The following is a 16,732-nucleotide window of genomic DNA, read 5'->3' as shown; positions in this document are numbered from 1 at the left end:
CACATACAGGTTCAAGAAAGATTTATTGCCTAACAATAAAAAAATAAACAATATCAAAACAATCACATAATATAAAGAGCAACTGATATGTGTAAGTGGAAAAATGTTGCACTCTGCAGTTTTTGGGGTTTTTTTGTATGCTTGCTATCTCAGGGTTGCATTTCATTCTTTTTCCATGTGAGTATCACATTATTGCAGCACCACTTGTTGAATTTTTTTTTTTGTTTGCTTGCTTTTGTTGTTTTTTGTTTGTTTGTTTGGGAACTGCATGGGCCAGGAATCAAACCCAGATTTCCCACATGGCAGGCAAGAATTCTACCACTGAACTACCCTTGTACCCCAGCACTTTGCAGTTTTTAAGACTAGCAAAACAAAGTAGTCAATTCCAAGAACATAAGGAAAAATACTTTAATCATAGTAAAGAACTGAAATGAAAATATAAGATCTTCTATTAAAAAAACCTGAATCTATGTACACAACAAGGTCTAGGGAAACAAATTAAAGATTTAAAGCAAAAGCCTTTATGCAAATATTTAGATCTCAAGAAAATATGAAATATACTGAAATGAATTTTATTTACATGTCACACTGTTAGGAATACGATACATTCCTAAGTGTTTTCCCTGACTATGGCATAATTTGGACAGCCTCGAAGCATAAATGATAACTGAATTCTTTTCCCTTTATATATTTGGGCAGAAATACCACAGAGAGAGAAGAAACCAGGTTAGATTTTATTCCTTGTTAATTAGATCATCTCCACAGTCGGTAAATACATTGATATTGGAAAAGCGCAAAGTGCAAAGAAAACACCAAGTACTGAGACAAAAAAAATGCCAAGAACTAAGCAGGCTAAATATCGAAGGTGGGAAAACTAGTACTGTGAGAAGCAGGGGTGGGAAAAAGGAAGGAACGTTATTAGTAGCTGGGATGAGAAGTGACTGGACACACAGGAAGTCTGTGCCTTAAGCAGTGTCTTCTGTCCGGGTAAGGGGGAGTGAACGAGCATGTTTTTCACTGGAGCAGGCTGTCGAGAAAGAAGTGAGGTGGAAAAGCAGCCCATTCAAGGAGGGTGTACCCTAAAGTGAGGACTCCAGGGCTGTTTTAGAGTCAAATGTCTCAGTCTGTTTCAAGAGGATCATGGCTAGTGATGCTGTGATGATCAAGGTGTGTTCAGAGGTGATTGGGATGATTTTTGCACAGATTACACTGATTCCTTCCTCACTCCATTAACCATACTATATACTGTTGGCCTGAGGCCAGGTCTCGTCACCTTTGAACTCTCTGCTGTAGCAGGAGCTCAGTTTATTTTTTCCTTAGAATAAAAGTTGCTATATATTTTTTATGACTGTTAAAATATTATGTGCTCATTACAAAAATAATCTGAAGATACACAAACGTATAAAGAAAAAATAAAAGGCATATATTATCCCATTTCCCAAAGAAGAGCTGAACCTGTTAATATTTTGGAGTACATCGTTTTAGGGTTTCATATGCACACATACTCTGACCACTGTGCGTCATGTTTAGCATGACTTAGTAAAACAGACCTCCACTGATGACACATAATTTGTTTCCAATTTTCTGCTTTTATAAACACTGCTGCAATAAGCATCCTTGTACGTACATATTAGTGCACGTGTCTAATCACTATTTCCTTAGGCTAAATTCTAGAAGCTGATTTTAAGTGGCATGTCCTTTTAACAAAAAATTTCAATATACAGGTTGCTAAATTGTCATCCAAAATATTTATAACAATGAGCATTTCCATGCAGATTATGAGAGGGCCTTGTTCTGCCCTCACCCATGTCAGTCTTTTTCACATTTCTCAATATGATATTCAAAATGTATATCTTTTTCATTTGCACTTCTCAACTGGAGAGCCCTAACATGTTTTTGCTTACTGCCAAACTGCTACTTCTGTGATGTGCCTGTTAATATCCTTGACCTTAATGAATGATTTGATTATTTAATCCCTTTTTAGTAGATTCTCTTGGGGTTTTACTGAAGAGATCCTGAAGACCACATGGAGAGATAAGGCAAGTAGATGAAGGGTGATAGAGAATAGGCCTATAGGATTCAGCATTGTTCAGCCTGGCTGCTAAGAGATGATAGCTAAATAGGGAAGTTCTGCAAGGGTAAGAACTCAGGGTGAGATGTGGAAGGAAGAGATAGGGGAGGGCTCCAAGCAGCCCCAAAGGAGACACACACTGTATCAATTTATTAAGTTGCCAGAATGTGATATACCAGAAACGCAACGGCTTTTAAAAGGGAAATTGATAAGTTGCAAGTTTACAGTTCTAAGGCCAGAAAATGTCCAAATTAAGGCACCAAGAAGGTTACCTTTCCTCAAGAAAGGCTCATGCTGCCAGAACAGCTATGTCAGCTGGGTAGTCACGTGGCTGGCATCTGCTGGTCCCTCGCTCCTGGGCTCCATTGCTTTCACAGCCTCTGTTCCTGTGGGGGTTCCTCGCTTTGCTTCTCCGGGGCTGGCTTCATCTCTTGGCTTCCCTTGGCTCTTTCCAGGTTTTGGCTTGCTTACCATCTCACGAGAAGCCCATGGTGATGTCTGCTGGGATCCAAGCCTCTCCAAACATCCTTGTCTCTGCTCTGCCAGCTCTGAAACAACTGTTCTCCAAGCATCCGCATCTGTGTCCACACCCACAACTGAGCATGCCACATCTCCACAGAGACAATCTAAGCAAAGTTTCTGCCCTACAGTATTGAATCAGGATAGAAAGAAACAGCTGCCTCCACAAGATTGGATCAGGATTAAAATATGACTTTTCTGGGATACATAATAGCTTCAAACTGGCACATGCACCAAGCAATCTAAATGCATTTTAGTAGAAATGGAGATGATTTATAACCACTGCGGACCTTGTTATCCATTTGAACAGGTAGAATGTGCTGCCAGATGAGACACCACCAGAAGGGGCAGCTCCTGGGAGGAGTCCCAGTGCTCTTGGGGGGAATGTGTTTTGTATAAGGAAAAGAGAAGGAATAGTGTTGATAGTAACCTTCGTTACCATTTTTTTTAACCAACTAAATTTCCAAAGAAAAATGGAGATCTATTCCAGGACACGGTCAGCCAGCCCAGGGTTGAGCAATGCTGATGTGTTTTCTGAAATGCAGACATTTAACTAGAGGAGCCACACCAGTTTTAGATGTGCACCGCCCCTCTGCTGACTGACGTCCCATCCCAGCTTACATGCCAACGGTGTAACTACAAAATATCGGTTATTAATTTTGACTCATATATTTGTTTTTAGAACCCACTACTGATCTAGCTTATAAATGATTTCTGTTACAAGTTAAAACCGATGTAGAGAGTCTTTAAAAAGAGTCTTGTGATCTTACATTGGCGATAACCAGTTCCCACATAGCTCAACTTAGTCTTTTCAATATTTCTCATCAGGGACAGATATTGTTCATTTATAAATATCTAGATACAAATTTGCCATGCAAATTCTTTTTGTGTGTTTGCTACACACACAAGGGAATGTTCAAATGCCAAAAGACTTGGCATATGCATTTTGCCTTTGTTTCCCTTCGCCTGGATTAAAATAAACTCTAGGTTTCTATTATTAGAACATCACATTTGAGGTGCCTGGTGAGAGTGAAGGCATAATGCCTCAAGCATAATTATTGTTAAATATTTTTCTCCAGCACATGCCAAGGAAGCAGTAATTTTATCAAATGGAGTGCTTATATGATTTTAAATAATAGATTCTTAACATTTCTTAACTTGCTAAAGGAAATATGAAAATAGAACTTTAAATGACCTTTAAAAGAAAACTTCCTTAAAAGGAATTAAGTTACAAGGGGAGATAATAAGCATTCTATTGTTGGAAGAAAGATGCTAATTTAGGAGCCTTCACATAGGGAATGGATTCTTATTCAACCTTTTCCTTATACCCATAGTTAAGAGTAGAGATTGGAAATTTTTATTAACACAACTTCAAACTTCTTTGCTTTCTTGGTTTCCCAACAGACTTCCCACCATTTTAAAATCTCAGTTAAAACATCCTTTAAGGTGATCTGCAGAAAAGAAGGAGAGAGGTGAAGAAAAGTCAAAAGTAAAAAGAAAAGGAAAAATGTGAAAATGCCTCTAGTAGTTATTTTCATACTTTCTTTTTCTTGCAGAGGTCACTATCCATTTGCACTGTTCTCACCTGGTGGTGGTGATGTCGATAAAAGGAATTTAGGAGAGATTAAGCTGTCAAATATTTCCAATGGGAAGTATTAGGAAAGTTCAAGTGACAGATGTGACAAAGCAAGACAGTGGTACAAGGGGATTTTGTGGGAAAGCGTTACTATCATTCCCCCATGGGAATGATAAGGTTGAATGTCCCCAAAGCATTTTGCTTCCCTTTAATATTCTGTTGTGGGTTTAACAGCAATCCATTTACCCAAAGCTTTTTCGAGTCTATTAGTATTTTCAGTTTCTCTCACATCCTGAGGAAGATATTCCATAAATTTTCCAACAAGGCAATGTGGGGATCCTTTAGGAGCAAACTACCAATATTATATTCCGGAATCATCTAAACCAAAATATTCCTATGGCCAGATTCTTCGTGATTTAGGAGACTTTTATAATATTCTCACTATAACTATATTTAAGATCATTAGTCTTGAGGAACAATAATTGAAGCTCAATTTCAAAACTACAAGTTCCCCTTCACCTACCTCTTGCTCCTCTTAGCTAACGATATGTCAACTGTCTTTAGCATACCTATTTTGAGTTCTCTGAACCCAGCTGGTTATGACTCAAAAATACTAGAAGTTCTCATTTATCATTCCTGTATTTGCAAACTGACCCCTTTTCTCAGTCATCTGTTTCACATGTGACACAGGGTACTAACTTAAATCCCACACTTTTGAATGAATGGCCGCTCTTACAGGAAATTATAATCTGAGAATGAACAAGAAAGAATTTCATGCTAGAGCAGTCCAGACTGTTGAGCTGAAATAAGGTATAACTAAGGGTATAACCAAGGTAGCATGTCTTAAATTCTTTACTAGGTTCCTATGTAATACTTCCTCTGCAGACTCCATTAATGCCCCAGTCCCTCACTCTGTAGTGACACATGTATGACAGTCATCTAAGGATTTTCCTGGCAGAGCAAGATTTCTTTGGTGAGTGCTTCATTTTTCACAGGAGGTTTCCATTTACAATCTAAGAACTGCCCTGAGTTATTTTTAGACTTTCAGCTGCTCAGGGTTTGCAGTGAGCTTATTGCTATCAACAGCGACTTCCTTGTCTGTCCTGTCCTGTGTACCCCCCGGCCATCATCTGCTCAGAGGACTGCTCTGGGAATAGATGTTTGCAACCCCACTGAAGGCGAGAATAAGAAAAACAAATCAGAGCATCGCGCACTGTATCAGCTGGTTAATGTTTTTTATATATTGCATAGATTACGTTCTCTGTTTTAACTCAAGAAGCAGTTTACAAGAATGTCTGTTCTCTGTGAAGAAGATTCTCATGAAAATGAGGATGTACAGATGTTCCCAAAACAACAACAAACCCAAGTGCCTCATTTAAAGCAATGGCTCAAACATGTTTTAAACTGACTATAGATAATAAATAAATAAACCTAACAAAAACCCTCCTCCTGTCAATTATTTGAAATTGTCGAACAAAGTACTCTGAGGAAGTGCATTTTCAGAGAATTAAATGTCATGTCAATGAAAGCACACAAAGAATTTACTTTAACCTTTCTGTGCATCAAATCTTAAATGAAGTTTATAGTATTTTTGATATCTTAAAGAGAGGTTATTAAATATAACAAGCTATTATTATTATTATTATTATTATTATTTAGGAGGTAAAAACGAAAGGAGTTCAAGATAAGGATAAAGAACAATATCTTAAGCAGCAGGCAGAACTAGGTTCAAATCCCAACTCTGCCAAGTAAGGAGCCATGTGCCTTTGTTTGCGTATTTTATCTCTTTAAGGCTAATTTGATTTTTCTGTAAAAAAGGAAGAAAACATAGGAAGAAACACAGGGTTACCGTGGAGATTAAATAAGATAATGTACGCAAAGCAATAACACAGGGCTTGAAACACAGCAAAAGCTCAGTAAATAAATATAAGTTGAGGGTATTCTCTATTTTAACACTTAATAGTTCTTTATTGATTACTGATTATGTTGAGTACATTCACATACCTTATAATCATTAGCAATTTCCACCTGCATCAGGGACACTGAGGACTGAGGACCAGGGAAAGCATAAGGAAGAGAATGCACTAACCACTGAGACAATTGTAACTGATTTTAACATGACATTTGGCACAGTAACTCCTGGCAGCAGAGCAAAAAGGAAATGTGTTCGATGACTGAGCCCTTGCTATCAGAAGAAGAGGAAGCATTCTGATTTTTCTGGCAATGTCTCATGTGCGGCCTTCTATCATTAACACCCAGTTTTTATCCATTTCACAAACTGGCAATGACCTTGGCAAGGAACTGGGTTATAAAATATAATATCCAGGTAACCTTTCACATTTTCCTGTTTAATTCTCATACCACATCTACCTTTGAAGCAATGAGTCTATATTTCACTATGTTCCCATCCATTACCACCACTTTAACCTGCATTCTTGACCCTTATTGATTAGATTACAACCAATACCCCAGTCAATCTTATTACACCCAGTTCTGTCCGCCAGCCCACCTTACATACTGTCACATACAGGGTTTTCCTAAACATGTCCATCAAGTCACAGAATGGGTCAAAAACCTTCAGTCCCTCCCAGTGACCACTGGAGGAAGCCCAAACTTTTCATATAGGTATTCAAGACCTCCCCAAATCTAATTAGATCCCTCTGTGAATTAACTATTACTCTCCAATCCTAACCTTCTAGTCCAAACTCTTACTCATTGTCATTTTGACTGTCATGCCTTTTTCTGCCTCTATTCTTTCATTCATTTAATTTCCACTCCTGAAACATCCCTCCCCTCTCCTTACTATCTATCCAAGCCTTTAAGATCCAACTCAGCTCTTCTTTCCTGAATTCTTCCTGTCAAATTGGGTCCAGGTTTCTTTCTCCCTCACTACGCTATTGTCTGCAACAATGGATGTGTGTTCTGCAGACCTCTCGGGATTCCTGAGCTCCTTTCCGGGGGACCATGAGGTACAACCATTTTTATAACAACACTAAGATGTTATCTGTCTTTCTCATTGTGTTACCATCTGCACTGATATTTCAAAAGCCACGGTGGCTAAACAGCTAGGGTCTTAGAACAAATCAAAGCAGAGGCACCTGTTATAGCAGTTCTGGTATTCTTTACCTCTGTGTGCTCATGTGTGCGTGATCTCTCTCTTCTAACACGCACACCATTTCACTTGTTCTTGAGGAAGTAGTAAAAATCATTGATTTTATTAAATTTTTTTAAAATTTTTAATTTTTTTAAATACCAAAAGACACCAAACACAAACATTCTTAACTGTTGATCATTCCGTTCTACATATATAATCAGTAATTCACAATATCATCACATAGTTGCATATTCATCATCATGATCATTTCTTGGAACATTTGCATCTATTCAGAAAAAGAAATAAAAAGAAAACAGAAAAAATTTATACATAGCATACCCCTTACCCCTCCCTTTCATTGATCACTAGCATTTCAAACTAAATTTATTTTAACATTTGTTCCCCCTATTAGTTATTTTTATTCCACATGCTCTACTTGCCTGTTGACAAGGCAGATAAAAGGAGCATCAGACACAAGGTTTTCACAATCACACAGTCACATTGTGAAGATTTTATTAAATCTTGACCCTTGAGTACATAGTGTGTTTTGTTTTGCATGCTATATGGCAGGGGTCACAGTTCATTATTTTTCCATGTGAGTATCCCGCTACTGCAGCATCATTTGTTGAGTTTTGCTTGTTCATTTGTTTCGCTTGTTTGTTTTTTGGGGGAAGTACATGGATTGGGAATCGAACCTAAGTCTCCCACATTGCAGGTGAGAATTTTACCACTGAACTACCCTTGCATCCTCAGTACACAGTTTTTAAGTGTCCTATGTGACAAAATGGAAGTACCAGCAAGCATCTCTGCTGCACATCCCAGTACTGGATTGTCTCAAGGAAAAGTGCCTGTACAATTGTTTGAATTGTGAGCTGAATAAGTAATACACTGATTTTTTTCATGGAGTACCATCTTTACTTTGCAGACAACAGACGCAAAATTTGGTTATTTAGACTTGGTTTTTCTTAGACATTTTCTCAAAAATGAAAAAAAAAAACCACCGACAGAGTGGGCCATGGTGGCTCAGTGGCATAGTTTCTGCCTGCCATGCTGGAGACTCGGGTTTGATTCCCGGTGCCTGCCCACGTAAAAAGAACACTGACAACATTTATTGTCGATGGTAAAATTTCAAAGTGTCAGGCAACTATTAGAACTTAGGAGATCTTGTATTTGCCACTGTGAACTTGACAGTTTCCCAATATCCAAAGACTTCTGTTGAGACTGGAGGTTATGTTTATAAGCGTGATTTTTTTCACGTTGTATAATGAAATGAGCCAACATCTGGAAGATCTACTTAACCCAGTGAGCCAATATTTTCCACTCACCAACAACGCATAGTGATAAAAACCAGGCATGGGTAAAAAATCCATTTAGAATCCAAGATAGGTCAACGGTTTTTAATAGACAAAAATTTCCTTCATAATGGTTTCACATTCCACAACTAACCTTTAAGAAACTACCACTTGTCAAATTTTAGTGTGATATCAAAGAAAAATATCTACAATTATTTGGGAAGTCTTTAAAATACTTCTCCCTTTTCTAATTACATATCTGTGTAAGGTCAGATGTCTTCACATACTTTGACCAAAATAACAAATTGCAACTTTTTTTTTTTAACAAATTGCAACTTTTGAAAGCAGAAGCAGATATGTGAATCCAGTTGTTTTTTCTTAAAGATATCCACAAAAAAAACAGAAAATATTGCCACTTTTCTTAATTCTTGTTTAAGAAACCAGTTTTAAAATATCATTTATGTTGAGTTACAAATGAGGTTTATTATTGGTGATGTCTAAATGGATTAATAAATATATTTTAAAAATTTTCTGTTTAGATTTCTAATATAATTAATGTCAATAGATATAATACAAAAAAGCTCTCTGGGGTCTTTAATATTTTACTAAGTATGTAAATGGAAGACTAAAACAGTAATAGTTTATTAGTAAACTATTCATTTGGCTTTTAATTACGCATTATATGATATAATTGAAATTATAACAGTATGATACTCTACACATAGTATGTCATCTATTTTTGGCTATGCGTACTATCATTTATTTGGATTATAAGGATGAAAGAAAAAATGTTGTGGTTTCTGTGGTGTGGATTTTTTTTTTTTTAATCTACAGTACCTAGGAAAGTAACAAGAGATGCTTGTTCAGGTCATATATTCAAGTCAGTGCTTAACATATACATTTTATTAAAGGTTCATAACTAGGTTGCAACAGACTATATTAAGGTTGGTTTATCTCATGGTTGTCCAGGGGCTGCTCCAAAAGGCTTGGAAATCAAAGATACCATTTCATTCTAATGTAGCTATCAGTTTCCGCATGCCATCAATATACTTTTTTTGTTTGTTTTTTGCATGGGCAGGCACCTGGAATCAAATCCCGGGTCTCTGGCATGGCAAGTGAGAACTCTGCCTGTTGAGCCATTGTGGCCCACCCACCATCAATATTTATGATGGTAATATTGTATTCTATCAAGCAAAGTAGTTGCTTCCTATTTTCGCACAAGCTGTTCCTTTTTCCAAGAGTCTCCCTCCTTCCCTTTCTCCTAACTCCTCCTCAGGGAAGATGTCCCAGACCTCTTTGGATGCCTTCCTCCTTTTATACTCTCAGAGCATGTTACACTCCTCCCTAAATGTCACTTTTCACAATTTTAATTTAGCTGTTTGTATAATTATTTAATTAATGACTGTCTCTTCCAACTAGCATTTGTCCCCCAAGCGGGTATAGACCGTATCAACTTTTCAATGACGTTTCCCAAAAGAATCCATTTAATAGGGTTACAGCAATATAAAATGGATAAGTATCATTAAATTAATCAATTGAAATAAATTAACCCTTTATCTGGTAACATTCTGTAGTACTGTAGATAAAGTAACAGGGGAAAAAATCCATTACACATCCAAGAAGGAATGATCTCTTACGTGGTCTTAAAGTAATTGCCTAGAAAATAGAATAATGGATGGTAAAAGTGTCTAGGCGGCCACGTGAGACCAAGGAAGAAAGGTGGTGGCCTATTCTGAGGGGTAGCAAAGGAAATGGGGACAAAGAGACAGATTAAAGCTGTAACTGTCATTTTAATTATACTTAAAAACAACAGGCTTGGGGGATTAATACAACGAGCGTGACAGAAATAAAGTGTTAAGGAGGATTTTTGGTTTTCTGTCTTGAGCTGAGAGAATGCCAATGACATGTCCCAAAACTCAGAAAACTGAAAGAAAAACAGATCAGAAGGTGATAACTTGGGAGCTGTTAATGTAGAGCGAGCTGTTAAGTGCATCTAAGGAAGCGGGTATAAGAAGACTGAGTGAGAAAAGACTACCAGGGCTGAGTTCTGAGAAAGTTAACAGACAGAGAGAAAGGGTTTAACAAAAGAAGGGGGTCAAGCAAGGAAGAGAAGAAGTGGCCACACACTGCACACAGCCTTGCATTCTTTCATTCAACCAAACCCGACAACTACCATCAGTTGCATAGCCAACACTTGTCAGACAATAGGACATGTACAGAGGACAGAGGTAAACATTCTCGGCCTTAACAATTGTGGCATTGAGATATATTGCTTTGTAGTCCTTAAAGCACATCAATTAATAAATATTGAACGAGTGAATGATTGAAGAAATGAAAGATATCCTGGAAATTTTAGTGAAACTGATAGTGGTTAATTAAAAATAGTGCATAATTTAAATAGCTTCTTTCTGGGTGAACTGAAAATTCAATTAGCAAGTGTTAACAAGTGCATGGCGTGTTTATTTATTGATAGAATGTGCTGTTGGTATTTTAAAACATTGCTGAACATCATTAATTTTAAACCCACTGATAATTTTGGTGGGCACCTAAGTGCCTGTATTAGGACCCTCCCACATGCAGGAGTCATAAATGATCTCCTCTGCTCCTCTAAGGTGAATAGAACCGAAGTCCTGATAGCAGCAGAATGTGATTTCATTTGAAGGGAATGCGAAGGGGTATGGCTGGGTTGAGCAGCGCAGGGCCACAGCCATTTCCACGCTGGCTAGGTCCTTGCAATGTGCTTAGCTGACTATAAGCATCCATAAATGTTAGATAAGACTCCTCACTGTATTATTATTTTATGAATATGCTTTTAAGTTGGTTAAAACACTTTTCAATCTCTGTGCAGTCACTGAACAACACCCTGGAGAGGAAACCTACTGCTGATTTTTCACCTTTTTATTCATGAGGAAACTGCGATCCTAAAAGAGAAAGTGACTTGCCCACAGGGGACAGAGAGCAGAGCTTTAGTAAGGTCTTCTATTTTCCTGGAGTTCCATCTTGCTTGGCTTCCTGGGGGGATTTCTAGAATGACTTTTACCCAAAAGAAAAAAATTAAATAAGAAGTAAAACTTCTTTTCAAATTCTCAAAAGTATTTCCTCTCATTCAACACACTTTCTTCTTTAACCATGCTTCACATGTCACAAAATGGTATATTTACTTTTTAAAAACACTTAAGGCTGATGAAAGTACATGAAATGGTGGTGATACTATTAGTATTACTGAATGAGCTGTCAAAACTTTATGTGTTTTTATTTTAGGGGATTCGGACTTAGCAATCAAATTTTACTCCGGCTACAATTAGGGCCCTGACTCTAATTCATTCTAACACTGGAAAGATCCATATTATTGGCTTGCCATAATTAATGAAAATGTTCTTCGGTAGTTATTACAATCTGTCAGGTCACATTAATCTACATTTCAAAAGGGGACTTGGAGAAGGAGCTGCAAATGTATTTTTCTTTTGAAGTAGCCATTGGGGTTTTCTGGGTAAAAGCATATTGATGGTGTCTTAACAGAGACTGACTTAAAAAATACATTGAGACTTAAGTAAAGACTTTTTTTTTCATTATTTGTTGAAATGAGGAAAACCCATTAACCAATCAGACTTCAGAAATAAAAGGCTTTCAAATTATCTGTCCAAAGTCCTTAAACCCTACCAAATTAATTTAATTAAGAGTCCAAAATTTGGGGACAGCTGCTGCTGGATTTCCTCTGGTCGTCCCTTTCCAATTTTCCAGGAATCCTGTGGATTTATATCATGTGCACATTTCCACCAAGTTCTATGTGTCTCTTTAAATTTTTATTACAACTTTTTACATTAATGCTGTTTTTAAGGTCACAGCATGGCCAAGCTATTTGCAGACTCTCAACTTAAGCTCAATTCTTTTTTTTGCTTCTGGGGGTTTTCTGGCCATTATTGTAGAATGCTTCCAGATGACACAATCAAGTGAGTTCCATGGTAAGTACTGACATCACGTCTTTGTTCAGAATGCCCTCAGCAGGCTCTACGCTTCCTGCTCTCCTTGTACATGTTTTTATCAAATTAACTTTGACATTTCCCAGATAACTGAGAGGAGCTTGCTGAATTTCAAATGTGATACTCTGTTGGGGCAGGAACTCACAAAACATTTCACAAAGGTTTCTAAAAATAGGGGAATAAAACCAGGTAGAACTAACACCTTTATATGAAGCAAAGGGTTTTAATCAGTTAATAATTTGGCCAATAATGATAATAAGCTGAATGAGGAAAAAGCAAAACGGAAGGAACTCAGATTCATAAAGCAGCCACATTGAACTCACTTGGGTGGCATATTCACGGAAATACCTTCACCTTCCCTCATTCTCCAATTTCCATCAATTACCAAGGCTGCTACATACAAAACATGGGTCCCTGCCTTTCTGCCAGCTCTGACGTGTACTCGTTTCAATGTTCACTGTCCCCTGGTTGGACTGTCATCGGTCTGTCTATATTTGAACTCCTTCGGTGAGAAGGTATTTTAATTATGAGGATGTCTTTCTACTGAAATGAAATCTGCCTGCCTATATGTATCTTCTAGAAATGGGTCTTAATACTGTATTTTGCATTTCCATCTACCAACCACCATCATCAATAATTTAAATCTTATCACATATTTGCCTAAGTGTCAGGACTCTCCACTGGGTTGATCTTTCTTCTTTCAACCTGCTCCATTCTCACACAGAATGGGAAGTGGATTTATCTATTCTGACCAGGAGAAGCCTGGTACTTTCTTGTTCCCGTCACAGAGTCCTAATGCAACCTAGATTTGCATTAACTTTTTGACATTGTTATCACATGCTCAATTCATACTGGGCTTAATTAGCCAAATACCTAGCCTTTTCATGTGATCAGTTGTTAGCCTTGTCTCTTTTGTTCTTTTACTTAAGAAGCTGATATTTATGAATTAGGGGCAAGAGTTTACTCTAATTCATATTGATTTTTGTCTCCTCTAGAAATTGATTCCAATTCCTTATTCCAGTCTTGGGAGATCAATCACCCAGACACACACGTTCTCACTAGGCTCGCATTTCTTCATTCTATATTTAAATACAATTTTTCCACATACCCTGCCAAAATCAAAACACACAAAAATGCCTGTGGCTTTCTCCTGTTTTACTAATAGCCAGCATTAAAAAAAACTTCATGTGCTAAGTTTGGCATGATTTATTTTTATTGAACTCATGTTGGTGTCTGATGACCCTTTTCTAAAGCCTTTTCAAATAACATCTGCTTAAAAATCTTGTTCTGTAATACTCCTGGAGGTTAATGTTCCAGCTTCAATGTCTGCATTTATGAGAATTTAGCTCATGCCCAACATCTACCCTAACCACCAACACGATGTTGAATAATAGTGGTGATAATGGACATCCTTGTCTTGTTCCTGATCACAGCACTTTTTGAAAACTCACATTTGCCCCTCTCATCTTCTGGCACCAGTTCCAGCCCTATTTCTCCTCCAGAATACCAACTGCAGTTCCATGAGCAAATCTACAAGCTCTTCTAAAACCCTGGTTGATATACATATATACATTTTTTAGCTAGGAAATTTAAATTAATTTGTACAATTATATTCTTTTCTAAAATAATCTCATTCAACCTTGGCTTTTATACCCCCTTCACCAGGGCTTGATCCATTTCAATTTAAAGCTCACCCTCATTAGCAGACAAGACAAAAGTGATATAGAACCAATAAACTTTTCTCTTTCATTTCTTACCATGAAATTGTCTTCCTGGAGTTGTGAGCCTATCCCTGCTTCTTTATGCTCCAACATAGCTCAAACTCTCTCTATTTTTCTCTCTATTCATGCTAAGCATTTTCACAAGCCTGAATTCACTCTGGACTTTAGTTTTACTCTTTTTTTTTTTTTCAATATTGCAAAACATAAGACTAGTGGAGTGTTTCAGAGTACCATTAGTACAGGATGACACATGGTTAACACTCTGAGTTAAATTAACTTCAGTGGATCTGATCTGACCAGACCTAGAAGCCATTTGTTAAGACTCTGTTCTCTGGGAAAATACTTTCTTCATTCCAAAGAAGTGATTCAGCAAGAACTCTCCGAATGAGATATTTGCATTTCAGACTGCCTATTTTTGCTTCTAGCCCCAGTCCACCAATTTAGCTTCTGAATCAGCAGCAGAAAGCAAATGACTAGCCCTTTTCCCCCCTATTCAGACAAAACACACATTTCATCACCTTTTATTCTTGAGCACACAAAAAGCTTTCAATATTGAAATGCCACATGAATTCCTACTATAGCAAATGGGCCAATTTAGCAATTCTGACTACAAGTTTATCTTTGATCTCATTTCCCCCTTTTGAGAGTTCTTTTGCCAAATTAATGTCCCTTTGTTTAGCTTCCCTTTATGGTTGAGTTTTTCTCTTCTACTTTGGTAAATTTAGTGCCAAAGATACAAGATGTTATAAACAACCATATTTCTGAGTTAATAGAAGTCACAAGTGTTCAAGTTCAAGTTAAAAAGAAAAAGTTTCAGTGGAAGAGTCTGCCTTATTCTCAGTCTTCCTGATTCTGAAGATCTTGGAAGCTACAGGCAGAACCTTGGAGAAGAGTCTGCCTTATTCTCAGTCTTCCTGACTCTGAAGATCTTGGAAGCTACAGGCAGACCCCTGGAATTTTAGTTGGATTTCTGGGATTAGGATTAAAGACCTTGGCCCAAACTCAAAATGAACCATAGCATCTCTCAATAGCCCCAGCACAGATTTTGTTTTTGCAGAGCCATTTAGACCAGGAATGAACAATATGTCTGGATTTCTGGAAAACACCAAAGATCCTCGAACCCACTTTGAAATAAACCTGTCCAACATCTGCTGACCTGGGGAAAAACTCTCTTGGCCTATGGCACTGAGGACAAGGAAGTAAGACTGATGTTCTCCCTTGTTCCAAAAGTCACTTCCAAACCATAATTCCCCAATCTTCTTGGGTGGGGGGCTGGGGGGTATGAGGAGATAGTGTCTTTAAGGGTCATGGAAGTAGAATATACTCTCAGAGTTTCCTAGAGTGTATTATCCCCTACTTCCAGCTACTGGTCCTTGCTCATGAACAATCTGGCCCCTGACTCACATTTCCCTCTGCATTCCTAGTCCTCCATCATTCCAGAGAGACAAATCAGCATCCACTGGCATGATCAGTACAACTCTTAGCAACTTAACCTCTTTGTCACAAACCACTTTCTTTCTTCCACTAACTGCCATGGTCCCATCCTAGACCTTGTCATCACCTGAAAACTTCCCTTTCCAAATCACTAACTGAAGAATCCTTTCAACCATATCTCCTCATTTCATCATGACCTCAAAAGCCCATTGACTTCTTTAATCAAGCTGCTGATCCTCTTCTTTCTTCTCTCCCCTTCCTTTTCAAAGTTATATTTCACAGTTAACCATTTCACTAACACTTTTTATGACACTCTATGCTTTCCATCACACCCCATCTAGAATAGTCCCTGGTCTGGATGAAGGCTGTTCTGCTTTCTCAGTGTCTGCATGATACTGGAGAATGCCAAACAGCAGGGCAGTTTGATATCATCAATAATTCAGAATCATCAGCCACAGACTATTACTTACCACTGCCCAGAAATTCTAGAACTCTTTCCAAGTTTTTTGGGGTCAGCTTGCTCTCCCGCTCTCTACAATCACTTCAAAGTACCCCCTACCCCCCTCAGTGTTCTCTTCACTCTTGGCACTTGAAAATTAAAGCCGTCAGATGAAAACTCCCTCAACTTCTCTTTATTAAACCTGTAAACCAGTGGCATCTACCCTTTATTCCTGAACTTTAGAAGACACCATTCTTCCTGTCTGTTCTAGTTTACTAGCTGCCAGAATGCAACACACCAGAAATGGATTGGCTTTTACTAAAAGGGGGTTATTTCATTAGTTCTTCAGAGGAAAGGCAGCTAACTTTCAACTGAGGTTCTTTCTTATGTGGGAAGGCACAGGGTGATCTCTGCTGGCCTTCTCTCCAGGCCTCTGGGTTCCAAAAACTTTACCCAGGGTGATTTCTTTCTACATCTCCAAAGGCCTGCGCTGAGCTGTGAGTGCTGAGATGAGGTATGCTGAGCTGCTTGGGCTGTGCTGCATTGCACTCTCATTTAAGCACCAGCCAATTAAGTCAAACATCACTCATTGCAGCAGGCACGCCT

General features: G+C 38.0%; 1 protein-coding gene across 2 annotated transcripts in view; it reads right to left on the bottom strand.

The window, feature by feature from the left end:
* ANO6 (anoctamin 6) overlaps positions 1 to 16,732 on the bottom strand; it is a 260,323-nt gene that overhangs the window by 108,997 nt on the left and 134,594 nt on the right. The window lies entirely within an intron of this gene.

Source organism: Tamandua tetradactyla, chromosome 7 (genome assembly GCF_023851605.1).
Source record: "Tamandua tetradactyla isolate mTamTet1 chromosome 7, mTamTet1.pri, whole genome shotgun sequence".
NCBI lineage: Eukaryota > Metazoa > Chordata > Mammalia > Pilosa > Myrmecophagidae > Tamandua > Tamandua tetradactyla.
The sequence above is the reverse complement of the archived record's forward strand: the minus strand, read 5'-3'. Positions and strand labels throughout refer to the sequence as shown.